The following is a 5,545-nucleotide window of genomic DNA, read 5'->3' as shown; positions in this document are numbered from 1 at the left end:
GTGTGAGTCATTCAGCGGCAGAGAAAGGCTCATAGGATCAGCCCTGATACCTGTCCTCCTGTTCTACTGTGCTCCCCCTCATTCACTCTGCTCCAGCTAACCCCCACCCCCACCCCCATGCAATCTCCTACCGCAGGGGCTTTGTATTAACCTTAACCTCAGCCTGGGGCACTCTTTCCCCAGATACCACTGGTCTAAGTCATTTACTATCTTCACCTATATCCCTGCACCAACATTGTACTATTGGGTCTTTTTTTTTTTTTTTTTCCAGTCTGTGATGGATTCATTTTGATGTTTGGCAAAACTAATACAATTATGTAAAGTTTAAAAATAAAATAAAATTTAAAAAATAAAATAAAATTTGCTGTACAATTACAAAAAAATTTTATTCATTTATTTTAATCAGATGATAATTACTTTGCAATATTGTGATGGTTTTTGCCAAACATCAACATGAGTTGGCCATAAGTATACATGCATTTCCCACCCATCCTAAATCCTGGCTGCTCCCACTTCCCTCCTCACCCTATCCCTCTAAGTTGTATCAGACACTGGCTTTGGGTGCCCTGCTTCATGCATCAAACTCACACTGGTCATCTATTTACATGTGCAGCGTTGTGCTTAGTCACTCAGGTGTGTCCAACTCTTTACGACCCCATGTGTTGTAGCCCACTAGGATCCTCTGTCCATGGAGGTTCTCCAGGCAAGAATATTGGAGCGGGTTGCCCTGCCCTCCTTCAGGGGATCTTCCCAACCCAGGGACCAAACCCAGTTCTCCCACATTGCAGGCAGATTCTCTACCATATGAGCCACCAGGGAATCCCCTATTTTACAATGGTAATGTACATGTTGGATGATTTAAGAATTGCACTATTGCTTCTTGACTGTTCCTCTTTTGTCTCTGCATCCCCTCCCTTTCCTAATTAACAACTGTTTGAACCTGCCCTTGGAATCCAGAGAAGATCTTGGAAGCTGAATGCAGCCTATTTCCTGTAATCAAAAAATTGTTGTTGTTGTTGCTTCATCCTAAGTCATATCTCACTCTTTGCAACCCCATGGACTGTAGCCTGCCAGGCTCCTCTGTCCAAGGGATTCCCAAGGCAAGAATACTGGAGTAGGTTGCCATTTCCTTCTCCAAGGGATCTTCCTGACCCAGGGATCGAACCCAAGTCTCCTGCCAATGCAGGCTGATTCTTTACTGTCTGAACCAGCAGGGAAGCCACTTCTTTTGAAAAGTGGGGTGAAAAAGAGAAAATATCTCAAAGAAGTGTCTTCAAGAAGATATAAAGTCACACATGTGAGGAAATAAACACAATCCTGATATGAGAAACTCTTTGTTATGTCTATTGTATGACTTCTATCCCAATTCTTTTGGAGATAACAAGCCCACAACCAAACGAATGTGAAGAACACCAGGGTTTGAGAGGCTAATTTGGGGACTACCAGGTCAGCACTTGATAAAGTGCTCTAAATCTGAAGTTAGAAATTGTTAGAATGGCTATAAGAAAGCATGTAAAACCATGAAATTTTATGGACAGCATATAAAGAAAAATGTCAAAAAAATTTACTGACAACAGTAGAGAAACTAATACAAAAACAGAAGTGGGGACTTCTCTGGCAGCCCAGTGGTAAGACTTGCCCTTCCAGTGCAGGGCGTGCTTCTTTATTACCTGGTCAGGGAGCTAAGATCCCACATGCCTTGTGGCCAAAAACCCTAAACATAAAAGTAGAAGCAATGTTGTAACAAATTCAATAAAGACTTTAAAAAATGGTCTACATAAAAAAAAAAAAAACAACCTTAAAAGACAATCCCCAAAAAGTGAAGTCACAGGTGCTTTAGGAATAGAAGAAATGAACATGTCTTTTAAGGGAGAAAAGGAACCAGGATATTTAAATCTACAACATTTGTCTTTGGGGTTCACAATGTCCACTTAGTTCTGAGGTCAGTGACTCATCACAGACAAGGGGTGCCTAGACTCAGGAGCCTTGCCAGGGCTGCCTTCACATCCTTGTTCCTCAGGCTATAGATGAAGGGGTTCTGCATCAGGGTGATCACAGTGTACCTCACTGAGGCAATGGAGCTTCTCTGGGAAGACTGGGTCACAGCAGAAGTAAGGTAAAGCCCCAGGCCTGTCCCATAACACAAGGAGACCACAGTGCAGTGAGAACCACAGGGGGGAAATGCTTTGTACTTGCCTTCAGTGGAGGCCATCTTTATTAATGAAGAGACAATCTGAGAGTAAGAAAAGAGGATCCCAATCAGAGGAAACATAAACAGCAGGGCAGTGGCCACATACAAAGAGATGTTATTGAGAGGGTGTCTGAGCATACTGCCTTGAGAGTCTGAGTCAGTTCACAGAAGAAATGTGGAATTTCAGTTCCAATACAGAAAGTCAGCTGCATCATCAGTAGCACATGAAAGAGGGAGCCGAATAAAATGATAAACACATGAGAACCAGGAGATCATAGAAGCAGGGGTTCATGATGATCATGTAGTGCAGGGGGTGGCAGATGGTCACAAACCAGTCATAGGCCATCACAGTCAGGAGGAAATTGTCCATTCCAGCAAAAACCATAAAGAAATACACCTGAGTGAAGCAGCCTATGTAGGAGATGTCTTTTCTCTCTGTCTGAATATTCACTAGCATCCTTGGGACAGTGGTGTAGACAAAACAGATGTCAATAAAGGACAGGTAGGAGAGGAAGAAGTACATGGGAGTGTGAAGTAATTAATTGGAGGTTAATTACTTTACAATACTGTGGTGGGTTTTGCCATACATTGACATGAACCTGCCATGGGTGTACATATGTCCCCCATCCTGAACCCCCCCTCCCACCTCCCTTCCCATCCTATCCCTCTGGGTTGTCTCAGTGCACTGGCATAAAAGGGGATTATTAATGGTATTTATTCCATAGGACTGTTGACAGGGTAAACGAGTTTAAAGAAGAGTTCCTGACATGCTGTGGAAACCTAAAGAAATCATGGCTCAATAAACTTTAAAAGTTAGGAAATATAGTCTGCAGAGATGAAGGCAGCAAGGCAAGTACTTAGAATGAGACATCAGATCACTTGGCATGAGAGAATATGGGAAGGAGAAAAAAAAAGGAAAGAGATAGAGATGATGACATTGGTTCTGAGGCTTTCTGGGTTGGAGACCAGCCCTTCAACACTTCTGGTTACCTTCTTGGCTTGCATTCTGTTTAAATATGCATGGATTTTCTGATAATCTTCCCTTTTCTATGGAAGTTGGTTTAACTGTGTTTATAAAACTTGTATTGAAGAGAACATTCACATGTATTTCTATAGGAAATGCACCCTCTTCCTATTAACGTAGCATCCTCATTGGTAGTTATTTTAAAATATTCCTCCAGGGAGACAAGGTTGACACTGCAGTTAAGATGACTGTTTTATGAGGCAGACAGACATAGATTTGAGTTTTTGTAATTTTCCTGTAGCTCATATGGTTAAGAATCTGCTTGCAATGCAGGAGAGCCAGGTTTGATCCCTGAGTCGGGAAGATCCCCTGGAGAAGGAAAAGGCAACTCAATCCAGTATTCTTGCCTGGAGAATCCCATGGACAGAGGAGCCTGGTAGGCTATGTCCATGGGCTCTCAAGGAGTCGGACACAACTGAGCAACTGAGCACATCTATGTCTTCTTAGCTGTGTGACTGAAGGGCTATATGATCCATCTGAGCTCTTAGTTAAGAGGGTTATAACGATGCAATGCCCTAATGAATGTAAAAAGACTGGCACGTGGTAAGTGTCCAATAAAAGATATTACTATTATGATTTACATACTTCTCTAGCAACCCACTCCAGTATTCTTGCCTGGAAAATCCCATGGACAGAGGAGCCTAGTAGGCTACAGCCCATGGGGTCGCAAAGAGTCGGACATGACTGAGCGACTTCACTTTCACTTGACTTCACTTTCTAATGACAGAGTTTTTAATTTAGCAGCCCATCTCTCATCTCCAGATTCAGTATTCTTCCCTGATCTCCCTCTTACTTTGAGGAAAACAAAAGGACTAAAGAAAAACACAATTGATCTGATCATTACAGATCAGAAAGGGTACATTACCTCCTTTGTTTTCCCACATAGGGTTTCTGTTAATGAAGCTACTACTGACATATTTCAAACCCAACTAACATTTCAAACCCAACTAACATTATTAATGGACAAGCTCTTCACACAACTACTCACAGTAGCCCAGAAGCTTTGAACCTCTCCCAGGTTTCTCCACCCTCGTGAACAGAAATAAAATGAGATCTTTGTCAACAGGAAGAGATTCAAAGACTTAGAGAATGAACTTGTGGTTGCTATGGTGGAAGGCTGAGGGGGAAGAATATTTAGGGAGTTTGGGATGGACATGTACACACTGCTGTATTTAAAATGGATAACCAGCAAGGACCTACTGTAGAGCACATGGAACTCTGCTCAATGTTATGTGGCAACCTGGAGGGAGGGTTTGGGGAGAATGGATACATGTATATGTATGGCTGAGGCCCTTTCCAAAGAAAGGCAATGCCAAAGAATGTTCAAACTACAGCAGAATTGTGCTCATCTCACATGCTAGCAAAGTAATGCTCAAAATTCTCCAAGCCAGGCTTCAGCATGAACTTCCAGATGTTCAAGCTGGATTTAGAAAAGGCAGAGGAACTAGAGATCAAGTTGTCAACATCCGTTGAATTATAGAAAAAGCAAGAGAATTCTAGAAAATCCACCTGCTTCATTGACTATGCTAAAGCCTTTGACTGTGTGGATCACAATAAACTATGGAAAATTCTGAAAGAGATGGGAATACCAGTCTACCTGACCTGCCTCCTGAGGAATCTGTATGCAGATCAAGAAGCAACAGTTAGAACCGGACATGAAACAACAGACTGTTTCCAAATAGGAAAAGGAGTACATCAAGGCAGTGTATTGTCACCCTGCTTATTTAACTTACATGCAGAGTATATCGTGCAAAATGCCAAGCTGGATGAAGCACAAGCGGAATCGAGATTGCAAGGAGAAATATCAAATAGGCAAATGACTCCACCCTCATGGCAGAAAGCAAAGAACTAAAGAGTCTCTTGGTGAAAGTAAAAGAGGAGAATGAAAAATTGGCGTAAAACTCAACATTCAAAAAACTAAGATTGTCGCATCCGGTCCCATCAGTTCATGGCAAATAGATGGGGAAACAGTGATAGACTTTATTTTGGGAGGGCTCCCAAATCACTGGAGATGGTGACGGCAGCCATGAAATTAAGACGCTTGCTCCTTGGAAGAAAAACTATGACCAACCTAGACAGCATATTCAAAAGCAGAGACATTACTTTGCCAACAAAGGTCCATCTAGTCAAAGCTATGGTTTTTCCAGTAGTCATGTATTGATGTGAGAGTTGGACTATAAAGAAAGCTGAGCACTGAAGAATTGATGCTTTTGAACTGTGGTGTTGAAGAAGACTCTTGAGAATCCCTTGGACTGCAAGGAGATCAAACCAATCAATTCTAAAGGAAATCAGTCCTGAATATTCATTTGAAGGACTGATGCTGAAGCTGA

General features: G+C 42.1%; 1 pseudogene; it reads right to left on the bottom strand.

The window, feature by feature from the left end:
* Window positions 1-1,954: 1,954 nt before the first annotated feature.
* Window positions 1,955-5,315, bottom strand: LOC102278781 (olfactory receptor 7D4-like; annotated as a pseudogene).
* Window positions 5,316-5,545: the final 230 nt, after the last annotated feature.

Source organism: Bos mutus, chromosome 7 (genome assembly GCF_027580195.1).
Source record: "Bos mutus isolate GX-2022 chromosome 7, NWIPB_WYAK_1.1, whole genome shotgun sequence".
Lineage (NCBI taxonomy): Eukaryota > Metazoa > Chordata > Mammalia > Artiodactyla > Bovidae > Bos > Bos mutus.
Note: the sequence above shows the minus strand (reverse complement) of the source record. Positions and strands in the feature narration are given on the sequence as shown.